General features: G+C 39.4%; 1 long non-coding RNA gene across 2 annotated transcripts in view; it reads left to right on the top strand.

The window, feature by feature from the left end:
• The first annotated feature begins 3,609 nt into the window (after positions 1–3,609).
• The window catches only part of LOC119855985, a 45,212-nt gene continuing 31,672 nt past the window's right edge, over positions 3,610–17,149 (top strand). For both annotated transcript variants that reach the window (XR_005293098.2, XR_005293097.1), the window contains exons 1-5: positions 3,610–3,729; positions 4,661–4,701; positions 5,419–5,464; positions 6,299–6,350; positions 10,056–10,107. This is a non-coding gene — a long non-coding RNA (uncharacterized LOC119855985). The remainder of the gene's footprint in view (positions 3,730–4,660; positions 4,702–5,418; positions 5,465–6,298; positions 6,351–10,055; positions 10,108–17,149) is intronic.

The following is a 17,149-nucleotide window of genomic DNA, read 5'->3' as shown; positions in this document are numbered from 1 at the left end:
GAGCTTCCAGCATAAATGATGAAAAAAATGGAAGCAACTCCAAAGTGTATGAGCCGCCCAGATATGAAAAGCAACTTCTGAGAACACTGTGAAAGGGAGGTGAGTATAACTGAAAACAGACAACGCACACAGTGTATCACCTTAGAGGAGCTTTCTTCAATTTATGTTTTGGCTGATAACTTAGGGTCTGATTCAGCAATACTAAAAAAGCTTTTAGAGAGTGTGTTCATTTAAAAAAATTTTTTAGTACATTTAAGTGCTCATGAATGTGCTGGATTTAGTTTTGGAGATCCTTTTTGTCCAAAGAGTAAACACAGCATGGATATCATTTATATTTAATTTTGCATTGTCACGTTTATACAAAGTAATTTTCATGTGCATGTGCCATCCTGGTAGCAAAGATTTTGACCAGATCCTTGTCTGGCTAATCTAATTGCCTGTCTAACAGTCCTTTCATGAGGGGGTTGGGAATTCTGCTTTTGAGTATTGAGCAATATCGCATACCATATTAAATATGTCAAGGGTGTTATTGCATTTGCTGATCTGTAATATGCTACTGGCATCACAATAATTGACAAAGTAAATGTGATACATGGTTCTAGCAGTGAAGGCCACAGTCAGTCATATATTTGCCTGCCTTGTTTAATTGCCTCTGCCAAGGCTCTGACATTGGATTTAGAAAATTGTCTTCCCGTGCAATGTCCCATTCCATATACAGTATTCCACTTCTGCTGTGAATACTTCAGAAGACTCGTTTAAAACTTACTTTCCACAAGTGTTTATGAAAGCAATACTCAAGAATTCAAATGTTTGCATATTAGCTTCAATTGAGTTCAATGGGCCTTGGGTGTAATTTTTTCCACATCGATTATCAAAAACATTTGTTTCATGGTAAACAAGTTGTTTTTATTATCTTCCTCATTTATATCTGCTAACCATGAACCTCCATAATTAGTGTTTTGCCATAATTTAAATTCCCCATTGGTTGTTCTGGTATTTAAACCTGACCTTCTCAAAGATCTTTTTGTATAAATCTTTATCCTTAACAGTGCAAGTTTTACTACTTTGAATTTGGAATAGAAAGGAAAGAGAGGGGTTTTTTTCCACTTGAAGCTCTGTCAGTAATAAAGATTCTCCTTGTAAATGTATGTTAGGCAATTTTAGATAAAAGTTTATATGTTTAATAGTCAGAATCCCAAGCATCAAAGTATTTTTTCCAAAGTTAACTGCCCCAATTTACAATAGTTTGGAATACACTGTCCTTTAAAGACAGCAGTTGTTCAAAAATTCAGTATAATTCATCCCAACTTTAAAATATTCTAATACTTGATGGAAATCATTCCTTCTCAAAATTAAAATAAAAGACATTAATGGATTATAGATGGAAAATGACACTTTTCAGAAAATTGTTCTAGAATATCTTTCCACTAGAGTTGGCCAGGAATTTTCCATCATTTTTTGCGGAGTGGGAGGATGGAAAACACAGTTTATGCAAAATCAAAATTTTCCAATGGAAAATTTCAATTTTGCTAATTGTTTTATCTTTTCCATTGGCAAAAGCTAAATCAAATATTTAGTTCATAGTTAATTCATCACAGCATTTCAATGTGCTTAACTGACCCAAAATGTTTTACTTTGAGTCTGTTTGGTATTAAACTGTATCTACCTATAGCACAGCAATGCTTTACTGGAGTTGTAGTTTAGGTGCTTCATTACCCTGTTCTCTCCTGCGTGTCAGAATCTTTGGAAGGACTACATCTCCCATGGCGCACTACAGTTTCACCTCTGAATGTGCGGAAGCCCATATGAGGATGGAGGGCACCATACCTAGATGCAGCTTAATGTTAAACTGGCTCAGAAACCAAACCATTTGATTCAGACATGTCAAAACATCTGAAATGAAACTTTTCACCAATTTTCGTTCCATAAAAAATTCCAAATTTTGACTTTTCATCCCAAATCAAGATGAAAACAAATGTTAAAATATCAGAATTTCCTGTGGGATGGAAATCCCAATTTCAGTCTCCTCTACTTTACACAAGCATCTTCACTCTGCTATCAAATAACAGTTGCATTGTATGGAATACTTTTTTCTGATATCAGTCTTTTTTTAAAAAAAATATAAAGCCATTTACTGTGGTTCTCTTACTCTTGGTCCTCAGGCACCTTCCCCAAAACATACAACATGAATTCACATAACTCTGAAAATTGGATTATATTGATATTAAAACCATTCCTTTCCTATCGATGCCAGATTTGTCTCTAAAAGGGTCAGAAAAGGTCTGGTCTAGAGGTCTGAGAGACAATTCTAGAGTTCTTGCAATGGTTCCAATTCTGCTCCTGTACCGGGCTACATTGTCTTCAGTGAAGATTTTCCTGCACAGGGCTCACTGCAAGATCAAGCCTTAATTGTCGTGGGCAAGTTGCTTAAGGCCAAACTTTTAAACTTGGTTGTTTGTCTAAATCTATATTTGGGCATCCATCATTATGGCCTCATTTTCAGAAGTACTGAGCACACATACTTCACACTGGTGTCAATGGAAGCAGGAGGTGCCTAGAGCGTCTGAAAATAGGGCCTTTTCTTTCCCTCCCCCGTTCCTAAATATGGATTGAGGGTTTTAGCTGTAGGCACGCAACTTGAAAATGTTGGCCTTGTTCTCAGTATCTCCTATGTTTGATATGAAAAGGAGGAGAGGTGGTGTGAGGATTATTAGTTAATGATGGAAGCAAATGGATTAGTGTCTGCTTTCAGCGGGTCTGCATTTGATTCCTTAGTGGGATTTTATTTTCCAAAAAATATTTCCTGACGTGACTGTGTGGCAGGGCAGTCAGCATAGGGAAAATGGTTATTCTTGTTTGGTATTTAACTGGAGCTTGAGAAGGCTCTGTTTCCCTACCTCTCCAAGACACTTGTGGTGATCTTTTTTAATGGTATTGCTGTCTGCTCAGGGAAGGGAACCTTTCCTGGTATGCATAAATGCCTTCTGCTGTCTCTTTAAATCACACCATCTGTTTCTCCATTCCACCCTCAGCGTAGAAAAACCCCAATCCCTTTAATGCATGTAGGTTTTAGGTTATTTTTGTTTCATTTTATTCAAGCTCATCTACCCACCCCCCCTTTTCTCCTATCCAAAAACCCTGATGCCTGAGAAGATGCAGCTGGCTCAGCTAGGGAAAATTGAAGGGTGGACAGGCAATATTTCTCAGGAACCTGGGATCCTGTGTTCCATTTGTCTTTAAAAGCCTAAGTAAGCATCTATAACAGGGTCAGGAGGACAAAGATCTGGTGCAGTTTAAGAGGCCAATGTGATGCTGGCAAGCCAGGTGCTAGCTCTTACCAAAGCTGCAGGCATGAGCTAAGAACTGACAAACTCATAGCTGGAGATCAGACAAGTTCACTTATGTGTTAGTGTGCTGGGGTGTTCACCCCACATTTGTTCCAAAGGGTTTAATGGAGGTCAGATGGGCCAACTAACTGCTTAGGCTGCAAGCTGGATGAATTAAGCCTGAGAGGAAAGCCCTGATTGGGGAAGATCACCTAAGTGGGAACAAGTGGAGTTTCTATAAAGCTAGGGAGCTGTTAATACAGAGAACCTGCAGGGAAATAGGCTACAGTCATTTCCTCCAAGAAAGGAGGAGTGTTTGGCGGGGCTACAAAAGCAAATAGCTATGCCCTGGGAAGAGGGAGTTCTGAGGCTGGTAAACCCAGAGAAAGGAGAGAGCTAGAAGGTGAGGTAATGCTCAAGAAAAGGCAGTAAGGTCTAGTATGGAACAGAATTCAGCTTCTAATTATCAGGCTCCCTGAGCTGGAACCTGGAGTAGAGGGTGGGCCTGGCTTCCCCTACCAGCCATTGGAGAAGTGGCACCATATGTGCACTGAATAGAAAGACTGCCAGTAAGGAAAGACTTTCATTCCCTGGCAGAGGGAAACACACGTGGGAACCTGGCTGGAAGTCAAAGCTGTGAAAAGGGAGCACACTGAGTTGCAGAGAGTGTGCAGTGAGTGGCACCAGGGGGCCTCAGAGCTGGAAAGAGCTAATTCCAAGAGGGGCCAGGAGGATGTGCTATCTGCGGTGGATAGACCCCATGACAGTTAATGTTTGTGTTTTATAAAATGTTTAATTCGTGCAGCTACTTAAAATCTTATTTAAATGTCTGTATTCCATGCTGTCAGGAAATATTTCAACTGTGCTTTATAACTTTGAAAATGTTTGCTCTAAACATGTGAACTCAGATTGGAGGAGTGTGTTTCCTCCTGTCTATCCAGAAGAACTATCAAAGTCAGATGGGCCATGAAGGAACACTGCCAATACAAAGGATTGGTAAATGGCCCTGTCCCACTTTGGAAATGCTACGTGCAAGGAAGCTAGTCTTATGGACTTGGAGGCTGAGTGAAGGAAATATAAGTCACAGGAAAATTTTCCATCTCGTTGCTGTTTGAACTCTCACAGGGCCTTAAACACTCAACTGAAGTCAGAAATCTCCAGGGGTTACCCCTGGTCTGCCATGAAAGTCATTTTGAATTGACAGATCACTACAACTCTATCGCTCTTAGGAGTAAGGTATAAATACAAATGAGTTGCAATTTTTGCTTGCTTTAACCTTTTTATATAACTCCCACCCACACTCAACCCAGTTAATAAAACTTTGTTTATTACAGGATTGGCTACAGGCACTTTATTTGGTGCCAGTTGATCTGGGGTAAGTGAATGGTCTCTTGGGACTGGAAGCAACCTGAACATTTTGTGATCTTAACCATTTATCACTATGTCCAGCTTGCCTGGGTTTCAAGATAGACAGGAGAGTCTAAGAGGACTGTCTGTGACTCCATGGTAAGATTGTTACGGTGATCCAGGAGTTTACACTTGTCACTGGCTTGGTGAAATCTAATTAAAGAACATATCACCCGTTTGAAGTGTTTGCCCTGTTTTCTGACAGTCTGCCCTGAGGTAGGCACTCATGGTTTTGAGCCATTCCTGGCACTCACACTGTGAATGTGCTTCTCCTAGAAGATTAGGGTTGGAAGAGACCTGAGAAGGTCCTCTTAATCCCCTGCTCAAAGCAGGACCCAGGACCAACCCCAACTTTTGCTATAAGAAACAAATGTTTCTTCAGATCACACTGAAGGGTTTTTTTTTTTTTCTTTGCTAATAAGTGTTTGGATATTTTAACTCATGACCAGCCTTTCTGAGTCCCCTTTCTTACACAGAGCCTTTTTTACTCATGTAGCCTTAACTAAGAGTCCTTAGCAAATGCATCCTTGACTGAGATATATTCAGGGTCAAATAATCAGGTCTGTATAATGAGTTTTGGACAAGCTCTGGCTCACAGGCTTTCATTTGATGACACATGTGCCCTTGATAAAAGAGTTTTGAAGACTCAAATTGTTTAACTGTAATATAGTACTAACATTTGCAGATGGGAAATCTGAAGCAGAGAAAAATGAACAGTCTGACGCTAAACAGTGAGTAAGAGCCAGGCATAGAACCTTCCACTCCTAATTCTCAATTCCATTCTATCACTGATGTATAATATTCCTTCTCCAATTAATAGAATACCTTTTGTTATGCTGGTGTGTATAGTAGTTTCCTAATCTTTTTCTTTCCTAACCCTATTATGAATAAGACCCCATCATGCTGGGTTCTGTACATACTATCTTGGTATTACAAGTATGTTTCATATGCAGTAATATGTTAAGGAGAGACTACAGAATAATTCTGTTCTTCTGGTCTAAAATGGTAAGAAAGGATTGGCCTAGCTGATTTGGGAAAAGTCTGAGGCACTGGAATTTGTAAAGCTCTAACTTTTGTAAAGAAGTAGAGGGTTGAAGAGAAATTACTTCAATAATAAATACAAGTCACTCAATTGGTTAGCAAATGGATTTTAGGCCTTGGATGCTCCCAGAAGTTACAGAGCATACAGTGTTATAATAGCTGCATTCTAGCAAATGGAACATAAATTCCTGGAACAAAGAATTAAACTATTATGATCAGTCATGGAAATGTCCTCATGAAAGTCATTTCACTTTTTTGTCTAAAAAGTTAATAATATAGAGTTAGGTTTTATCTCTACATTTATTTCACCTTGCTGGCTCGTATTATTAAATCACCACAAAAAATGGTGTAATCAAACTGCTCAAAACAGTATTTCAGTCTGTGTACATTGTTCTGCAAAGAAGTAGAAATCACCAGCAAGTAAGACTCCTAGACAATCTTAGTCGGGCTTTAAAATTGTGTATGGTTTTTACCAGTTGGTGCTTACTGGCTAACTTTACTCATTTTTTTTCTCCAAATTTTAGACACTAAAGTGAAATGACTTTCACAAAGGCACTTCGTTGATAGATGATGATGGTAAGTGAGTTTTTTAATTCTTTGCCTCCATCACCCATCCACAAATGCAAGAACTAAAATAGATTTTAAAATGTTAAGGCCAGAAAGGATTACTATGATCTAGTCTAACCACCTGCATAACACAAGCCATAGGATCTCGCCCAGTAATTCTTGCACTGTGAGTGAGGGAATTCTTTCTCTACTGTAGAAGTGAACTCTGTCCAACTCAACCTATGAAGTAGAATGTATTTTTTGAAAAACATTTTATATTACACTGCTGATTAGTGTGTTGCTTTCTTGGTAATCTGTTCCAATGACTTATTGCCCTAATTGGTAAAAAGTCGAATCTTCTTAGCCACATTAAGGGACCTTCATTTTCATGTGTTGAGTGATGAGAAATTCAGTTTCCCTGAGGAAAAGCCAAACACAAAATGTATTTGTCTAATTTCAGAAACAGTAACTTTAACTGAAAAAATTCTCCTTTATATCTTTGTGTTAATGACCTTGTGGTCAATACAGCTTCTTGTGCATATTGCTATATATCAGTATGGTGCAATAGAAATTACAGGGCAATTGAAGCCTCCAAGAGAGGAAGTATGTTGCCAGGAGGAAATATGTTGTCAGGGGGATTGTTGTGGTGAAGTCCTGGCACCCAGGACATCAGTGGGAGTTTTGCCATTGATTTCAGTGGGGCCAGGACTTCACCACTGGCTCCCGTCCCTGACTCAAATTCTGAATCACTGTCTGACTTCAGCTAAGTAACTTAACCTTTTGTTTCTTCACTGTAAAATGAGTAAGATAGTAATTCACCTACCTCTCAAGGCTGTTATGAGGCTTAATATACTAAAAGTGAAGTGTTGTGATTAAATAAGGAAAAGTCTTCAGTCCTTTCAGCTACGAGAAGTACTTGAACTCTTAATCAATTCTGGAAAAAGTCATGCCTTGGTTGCCTGATGTTTGTTCTCCCTCCCGTTCTTCATCTTTGATGGGTGGAAAAATGTTTGCAACATTTTTAAGCCAGTGGGGATAAACAGAAGTTACACTAGAATTTATCCAGTTACATTAAATTCTTCCATTCCTTTTTCAAGTAATCATTATTTCACAAATCACAACTATTTAAGGCTTTCAGTGCCTCAAGAAATAAGGAAGAACTAAATCTCAGTGAAGTAGCTGGAATTAACCCCAATTTTTGTTAGATTATGCTTTGTATTTTAAAAAAGACTGAGTCGTTTAGTGTAACTGAGTAGGTTACTATACATCTAGGAACAAATAATGTAGGCTATCTCTACAGGATGGGGGACTACATCCTGTGAAAAAAATTTGAGGGTCATGGTGAATAAGTTGAGCTGAATATGAGCTCCCAATATGTTGCTGTGGCCAAAAATGCTAATGCAATCTTGGGATGTAGAAATGGGAATTTCAAGCAGGAGCAGAGGTTATTTTACCATGATATTTGGCACTGGTATGAATGCTGCTGGAATACTATGTTCAGGTCTTGAATTGTAGACACCAGAAGGATATAGATAAATTGGAGAGGTTTCAGAGCCTCAACAATGATTAGAGGATTGGAACATGTCTTAGAGCTCCATGTCTACCTCTATATCTATTTAGCTTAATAAAGAAAAGGTTAAGGGGTGACTTGATTATAATCTAGAAATAGCTACTTGGGGAACAAGTATTTAAAAATGGCTCCTCAGTCTAGCAGAGAAAGGTATAACAAGCCAATGGCTGGAAGTTGAAGCTAGACACATTCAGACTGGAAAGAAGGCGTACATTTTTGACAGTATTGAGAATAATTAACCACTGGAACAATTTACCAAGCATCGTGGTGGATTTTCCATCACTGACAATTTCTAAATCATGAGTGGATGTTTTTCTGAAAGTTATGCTCTAGGAATTATTTGGGGGAAGTTCCATAAGGCCTGTGTTTATATGGGAGGTCAGACTAGATGATCGCAGTTGTCCCCTCTATCATTGGAATCTATGAATTATTGTATAGAGTGTAAACTCAAGCAAATTGTTTTGTTAATAACCTGTTTGGGGAAATTATACTGAACCTGCTATACTAGTATAGATGATATGCTACTGCTATAGTTAAGGGGGGTTATGCTATTAGAATTGAGTGAGAAGAATAAAGACATTATGATCTGGTTCCTTTATCAAGTTAAAAAGGTACCGCTAAATGTTTTGCATTTTGTGAAGTTGTAAATACAGGAGAATGAAGACCCCCAGTTCAATTCTTTGCTGATAGACTTGGAATCCAAGTCTGTTATAATTTAAAGTGCAATAGCTAGATCTCCAATCTCTCTCATGCCTTCTGTGTTTGCAGAAAAAAATGCTGCTGAGGCTGAAAGGGTTGTCCTCTGGAATAAATGGCAAAGTGTAGTCCTGAACCTGTAAATACTTAGTGTTTACATTTGAGAGATTTCTTTTTTAAAAAAAATCTCTGAAGGCTAATACTGGCTAATATGACTGGCAGGAAAAGGAGAACTGCATGTGTATTGCAATTGTTCGAGACCCTTCATTGATGTACTTAGTAGTAGACAGTAACAGAACTGTGTGGTGTATTTATCGATTGGGTAGCTTGACCACCTATTTGTTTTGCAGTCCAAAATTGAAATTAGAAGGGAAGAGTGATGTTTTACTTGTAAGTAGTCTTCAAATAGCTATGGCTCTATACACAATAAACAAGCCTTGTACAATGTATTTGTGACTCCATATGCACAAGTTCCATGGTCATTAGTGGAAATGGAACCTGTACTATCAACACCAAATACTCATACCAGCTGAGCTAATGTAGTAATTTATTAGTAAGCCACAGCACTCTTCTTTAGTTCAGGTCAACCACCATAGGATTGTCTAAAGAAATTATTGTGTTTAAAATTCACCGTGGTGGATTGTCTACAAAAGTAGTAATTTCTTCTCCAACATCCTGTTCTCTTCAGTTCTGTCACTGAAGGGGAAAATGTCTTTGACACTAGACTGATCTTCCATCTTACTGAGGCCATGAGGCCATAAGGCCATATTGAAGAGAGCTGATCAAAAATTTTCCATGACTTTTTGTCAAAACATGTCCTCTTCTCAAATGGAATTTTTTCCACTTCATGAAATATCCATACATTTCACCAACAACTTACTCCTAAATAGTTCTCAAAATATCAGTCTTTCAGTAAAACATTTCTGTAATATCCTGTTAAATTCTCTTAATATTGTTTCTGGAGTTGGCTTCAAAGATTGTCTAATGAAACAGAAGAGCATTACAAATAATATGTTGACTGATACGGAATGGATGACCAAAACAGAAGCTTCCTCTGCAGTAGCAGTGCAGTGTGTCCTATGTGGAAGTTTCTGCTTTTGAAATAGCTTCTTCATAAGAAGCAGATTATCTTAAAGGGAAAAAAAAATTCATTGGCATAGGCAACCAAGAGATACTGACTTTTTTATGCAAGAAGTTCAGTCGGGCATTTTTATCAGGTTTCTTTTCAAGCACATAGAATAAAGCTCTATGAGCAGACGGGAGTGCATCTGCATGCTATTCATGGTAGTGCAGATGTTCTATATTGTACTCGTATATGTGAGAAATATTAATGTAAGGAGCTCTGCTTAATTGAGTTATCACTTCAAGCTAATGTCTATAACCATCAAGCTTTATTTATTTGCAGAAAGTCTGGCTTCTCTCCCCACAGAGAGGCTTGATCGTTGACTTTTTTTTTTTAAATCTCACAGGAGGGAACTGAGGGTAAACGAGTGACTCAACCTGAAGAGAATACCCCACTCTGTAAGTTACAGTATCTCATATTATTTCATAGGTTGGACCACATCTTAGAGACAGGTTTTAGGAACTTCTTATTTACAATAAGAAAAGGAGTACTTGTGGCACCTTAGAGACTAACAAATTTATTAGAGCATAAGCTTTCGTGAGCTACAGCTCACTTCATCGGATGCATTTGGTGGAAAAAACAGAGGAGAGATTTATATACACACACACAGAGAACATGAAACAATGGGTTTATCATACACACTGTAAGGAGAGTGATCACTTAAGATAAGCCATCACCAACAGCGGGGGGGGGGGGGGGGAAGGAGGAAAACCTTTCATGGTGACAAGCAGGTAGGCTAATTCCAGCAGTTAACAAGAATATCAGAGGAACAGTGGGGGGTGGGGTGGGAGGGAGAAATACCATGGGGAAATAGTTTTACTTTGTGTAATGACTCATCCATTCCCAGTCTCTATTCAAGCCTAAGTTAATTGTATCCAGTTTGCAAATTAATTCCAATTCAGCAGTCTCTCGTTGGAGACTGTTTTTGAAGCTTTTTTGTTGAAGGATAGCCACTCTTAGGTCTATGATCGAGTGACCAGAGAGATTGAAGTGTTCTCCAACTGGTTTTTGAATGTTATAATTCTTGACGTCTGATTTGTGTCCATTCATTCTTTTACGTAGAGACTGTCCAGTTTGGCCAATGTACATGGCAGAGGGGCATTGCTGGCACATGATGGCATATATCACATTGGTAGATGCGCAGGTGAACGAGCCTCTGATAGTGTGGCTGATGTGATTAGGCCCTATGATGGTATCCCCTGAATAGATATGTGGACAGAGTTGGCAACGGGCTTTGTTGCAAGGATAGGTTCCTGGGTTAGTGGTTCTGTTGTGTGGTTGCTGGTGAGTATTTGCTTCAGATTGGGGGGCTGTCTGTAAGCAAGGACTGGTCTGTCTCCCAAGATCTGAGAGAGCGATGGCTCGTCCTTCAGGATAGGTTGTAGATCCTTGATGATGCGTTGGAGAGGTTTTAGTTGGGGGCTGAAGGTGATGGCTAGTGGCGTTCTGTTGTTTACAATGACACAGACCATCCGCCTTCCATCGCAATCACACGACACCTGTTACTTTTCTATATGTCAGCTGCTGTCATTGTAACACTAGGTAAGTGTGCATGTATTTTTGTGATAAGTGCTTCTTGTCCCTTTGGAGGGGGTGCTGATTGCACTAGGTAACATCTTCTAAAGCACCTAAGTCTCATTTAAAAATCAATGGAAAGGCATATAGGCACTTTTGGACAATTTTACCTGCTGCCTAGCTTTGCTCAGCATTCACACACACACACACACACACACACACACACACACACACACACACACCCTCCATCTTCCTCTGCCTTTCATATGTATCTGTATCACTCTGTCTTGGTCCTCTTCCTCTGCACGTTTTCATGCTCTGTATTTCCCTTCTCCTCTGCATATGCTGCCCAGCCGCCTAGTCCTCTTCTCCACCCGCTCCCAGGCATGTACTTCCTGGTGGCCTTGCGCTCTGGGGATTCCTGTTACTAGTGGCTGGCAGCTCTAGCTTGGATCTCCAAGGGTGGCTTCTGTTTTCTCTGCTCTGTATCCTCTTCTGTTCTACAGATTACTAGGTGCTCCCCTCTACATCTGGCCCAGCTGCTTTAGCAGGCTCCTGGCTTTTCTCTGCAATGAAAAGACTGGATGCTTATAGCAAATGCTGGAAGCAAGGAGGAGCCTGCACCGCATGGCCAGCTAGTTCGCCTCAGTCCATAAAAAAAATGTTTTGCAGACTGCAGTTTCACAACTCCAGCAATGGAGTATTTTCTGTCTCAGCTCAGGCTCTTTGCTCAGCCTGTGTTGGTTGTTGCCAAAGATTTGGAGGGAGGTTGGAATATACTCTCTTCACAGCACTAATGGCTCTGTAAGCCCCTCACATTTTTATTCCAAAAAGACAATAACAATGTTAAAGTTGAGTTATCTGTTAACTGAAGAGTAAAAGAAACATGGCATGGATGTTTTAATTATTTTAAAGCCTAGTGTTACAAATCCAGGACATTCAAAGTTAAGGTTGCACTTAAAAGAAATCCAAACATGCTATAACAAGAAATGTACACTTCAGGCATCCGAACAAACTTAAATCTGTCCTGTAATGACCATGAAATAAGCATATTGCATATCATATGATTGTTTAAGGCATCTTAATATTTGCAGGGCTAGATTAGAAAAAACTGATCTTTAAACACTTTTTTCCCCCTTTCACCTCTCCCTTAAGCCTGCAATAGAGGCTCAAAAAGGGAGAAACATCCCCATCCCCAGTTTTAAAATTCTAAATCTTTTTACCAGCTCTACTATTCACAGAGCAACAGAACACATTGGAGCATGACAGATATTCTAATCATTTACCTCCAAACATGCCTGGATTAGCTTTAAAACATGTTGTGTTCTTCCTGTATTCCCTTATACACCTTTAGTATTGCTAAGAGACAGCACTTATAACTGTCACCTACTAATTGATACTATTTAATGGGAAATAGTATCCCTTAAAAGGAAATATTAAATATCCCAGAAAAGAGAACACAAATGAAATATTAATAAACTCAATAAAGCATAGGTCAAACGCTGTTTTGTGATGTACACATTTCTTTATACTTGACAAGAAAAATGGGCCATATTGTGCCACCTGTTTTTAAGCAGATCTCTACACTGATTTCAGTTTCTTAAAAACAGGTGGCCTGATATGGCCACGTATGTGATACATAACAGTAAGACTTGATGTCCTTAACTATTCATTTTCTTGTTTTTTAAGTGCTTGTGTTATGTAAATGATGTGTGCTAAGTAACGATTTTGTTTAGCAACCTGAGCTGTACTTTTGGAATGAAGTTTTTTGTTTGGAAGAAGATACAAACTGGAATTTCTTCTATAACATTGCATACTTCAGGCTTAATCCAATTTAAGGGAAGTGTAATATTTAATATATTTATATTGTTTTGCAATTATGGACCTGATCCAAAGCCCACTGAAGTAAATTGAAATGTTTCTATTGAACTCTATTGGCTTTGGATTTTCCACTGGAATAACCTGTGGAAAATACTGACTAAAGTTAACTACTGCCCTACAGTGATACCTGAGAGAGCTCCTTTCCCCTGCCCTTATAATCGGAGAGAAGTCTCTTAACTTCCCCGAGTCCAATTTTCCTCAGCAATCCTATGCCAAAAACTACATTTTTGGACTTGACTTGTCAAAGCCATGAAATTGGGAGGGATAAAGGAGCTGGTCAGTCATTCATGCAACAGGAGGTGTGTAATGTGACAGGCTGGTATCTGCTGTTTCAATAGAGAACCTCAATTCTACCCATCCAAGTTTCCTCCCCAAAAACTGAACTAGCAGGTACACTCAAACATAAGGCCCCAATTTCTAAACTCAGCCACACAAAATAACATGTGCAGAGAGGCGTAATACACAAAGCAAGTAACCCTTGTGCACATAAACCAGTAAATGGTCTGTTAAATACACAACTGGTCATTTGTATGTCCAATAATGTCTTGGTGGCATGGGGTGTCTCTCAGTGAATAAAACACCTAGAATGATGAGGTGGTGATTCTGAGAGGAGCCTCTGGATGCTCTTTTAATACAAATAAAACAATAGTTGGTTAACCAATTTGTACATTTATAAATGCAAAGACCTGATTATTAAAATCGGGTCCATACTGTCATCAATCTGAAAATTGGTGCATGTGACTGAGAAATTCTCATACCTATATATTTCCCCGAATAAACAAAGCTGACCCACTGTTTTGTGGTGGTTATTTTTAAGCAAGGGGGACACTGAAGAAGTACATCTATGAGGAAGGTGGTGTGACAAAATGGAAATTTTGTGTAATAACCTTGAAAGACCTTCTTGTATTAGGATTATGTATTTTTGTGAGCTGGGATTACATGGAGCCTTTCTGTGGGGGGAGATGTCACAGATGTGAGACCTGGGAGTTCTAATGACTCTTTCTTTAAATCTGCCAGACTCATATGGATTTGTTTTTGGGGGGGGGGGGGAACCACAGCTGAGTGGGGGGACCACAGGTGATAAGTGCTTTTCCTGGGGAATCTCTAGGGAGAGATTAATGCAAATTCCCCAACTCTTGTTATGCAAAACAACAGCATTTTGAAGAGGGTGATTTGTCTGCTGATTACCCATACAGAAGGTCAAGATAGTTATCTTGAGCTGTATAACAAAACAATTGATCTGCTCAGCCTTCATTCTAGTTCTGGATCTAAGGTGGGTGAACTTGTACTCATGGGTGAAAACCAAGTTGTGGGTTTTGAAGGACTATCAGAGCCCTAGGCTGGAGTTGGGGGTAACCTCTGGTAAGCTTTTAACATTGCATGTATGTTCTTTCATTGTTGTATGTTTTCAGTACTTATTTTATCTTAAATATGCTTGCTTAGAATGAGCTGTGTGATAACTTAACTGCGGGCAATATGCTACTAATAGATATCAGCATGAAGGCAAAACATAGAAACTGGCCTTTTTTAGGTTAGGGGTCTCAAACATGTGGCCCGTGGAGTTATTTGCTGCAGCCTGCCAAGCACCCCCCTCTTCCCCCCCACCCCCCAAACACAAACCCCGGAGTTATTTCCTTTATATGAAAAGGTTCAGTGATGTGGCCCTTGGGCCAATGTACTAGTCCTCATGTGGCCCTCGTGGTGATTTTGAGTTTGAGTCCCTGTTTTAGGCAGTCTTGCTTGGTGGGGTATCACAGTGTAGATCAGGGAGCTGTGCAGCATTAAAACCCACAGTCAGGAGAAAGAAAAGGAGTACTTGTGGCACCTTAGAGACTAACAAATTTATTTCAGCATAAGCTTTTGTGAGCTACAGCTCACTTCATTGGATGCATTCGATGAATGCACGAAATGAATGCATGTAGCTCACGAAAGCTTATGCTGAAATAAATTTGTTAGTCTCTAAGGTGCCACAAGTACTCCTTTAACACAGCTGCTACTCTGAAGCCAGTCAGGAGAAAGTGAGATGTGGGTCATGGCCTAGAAGAAGTGATGGCTGGGACCTGGAATCCTTTAAGAAGGTGCCCTTGAGGGATCATGGATGGGGAATACAAGTGCAGTTACCCTGAAACTTTGACAGATTACATTATCCTTGTATTACTGAAGGGGAAACCAAGGTGTTCAGTTGTTACTGTAGGGATAAACCTAATCCAGTGAGACTAAATCATTTTTGCCATGAGACACTGTAATTGAATGGTTTAGGTATGGGACTGGGAGTCAAGTTTCTGACAAGAATATACTTTTGCATAGTGAGAGCTCAAAAGGCTGAACTAAAAATCTTCCTTTGCCTGAGGTCAGGTAATGCAAAATTCAAGAACTGAAGCAATCCAAAAGAGCTAGGTTTCAGAGTAGCAGCGTGTTAGTCTGTATTCGTAAAAAGAAAAGGAGTACTTGTGGCACCTTAGAGACTAACAAATTTGTTAGTCTCTAATGTGCCACAAGTACTCATTTTCTTTTTTCCAAAAGAGCTAGTTTGTCGAAACTACAAGCAACTGAAAAAGGGAATTACTATTTATTTTACAGGGCTTAAAAGTGTGTTATGTGCTCAGGACCATATAATTAGACCGTTCCCTGCCTCAGTGTTTATTATCTAAGGCCTTCAGTCTGGAGTACAATGTGAGGGTAACTGCCTTTGCTTGCACATATACCGGTTGACTTCAGAGGGGCTCTATACAGGCAGATAACCCACACATTGTAAACCATATGATCAAAGCCTAGGTAGACAAAAAAGATAAGGGATGGAGAAGGAAACCAAACACACAGACAAGGGATTGAACTAGTGTCTGCCAGTCCTTGTTTGCAGTCTATGATTTAGTGACACAATTTGCATGTGTAAAACAACTCCCTCACATGCATGCAAAGTTGGGAGGGGGGGTGAGGGGCTTGCTTGGATGGAAACTTGCATTCGTACAAGTGAATACCACCTAATGAAGACAGCCCTTTCCATAATATGTAGCTCAAATTATTATTTTCTTGTAATAACATTTATTACAGCAGTCTGAGTAATTGTCTAGCAGAAAGCCAATAGGTTTCACCATTCTGTCTTAATGTTTTTTGCATGGCATTTGTGATAGCTTTTTTTTTCCCCCTTTAATAAAGGTTCCAAAATTTCAAACATAAAAATCTTTGAAGAGTCTTCCATCTGTGGTAAGGGAGAAAGGGTGGGTTGGCTTTTGTTTTTAAAAAGGCTCTTGTCTCCTGTATTTCAGCAGCAGTTAAAATAGTAAGTGTAACTTACAGAGGATTTTCTAAAATGTCTTCTATATTTTACTACAGTTTCATTATGTTAATTTCTACACATCAAAGTGAGAAGCTAATTCTTTTGCTGGCGTTTGTGATGCCTGTGAGACAGGCCATAAGTCACACCATGTAGTATCAGACAGTCATGAAGGCTACCCTAAAATAGCACTTGGTCAGAAATCTCATCATCAATTTTGAATGACATTTCTGCCAGAGATACTGAGGATCACATTGTTGAAGCTTCTAGTGACTTGATTTGTCACAGGCTGCTCAACTTGTTGTTTGAAAGGCCCTTCATCTAAGTTACGATACATTAAAAAATGTCAAACCTGTTTTGTTGTTGCTGGCTGATAACTGATTCAGGCTGAACTCCTAGCATGCGTTAGGATATAGCTATTCAGGCCTGTCTGTAAAGGCCTATACGCTAAGAATGTAGGTGAATGTTTCTCATTTAGCTAGTAATAGAGGTATACAAGAAAGAATCTGTGTAAGGGCCTTCTCTCACTGTGACAGTCTGAGGCCCTGTTCTTAGGCTAAGGCCTTTGGCTAAGCAGTAGAGGCAGCCATAAGCTGGGAAGGGACCGGTCACCTCCTCACATTCCAACCGAGTCAATATGGGGCTGTTAGGAAGATGATCTGATCTATCACCTCCAGAGAAAGGGAAGAGGCTAGAAGATGTAAAAGGAAATTTAGGTTGATAGTTTTCTGTCTGGTAAGAACTCGCTTATCAATAGACACAGCTGGGAA

This window comes from Dermochelys coriacea, chromosome 5, assembly GCF_009764565.3.
Source record: "Dermochelys coriacea isolate rDerCor1 chromosome 5, rDerCor1.pri.v4, whole genome shotgun sequence".
Taxonomy (NCBI): Eukaryota; Metazoa; Chordata; order Testudines; family Dermochelyidae; genus Dermochelys; species Dermochelys coriacea.
This window is presented reverse-complemented; position numbering and strand designations above follow the sequence as displayed.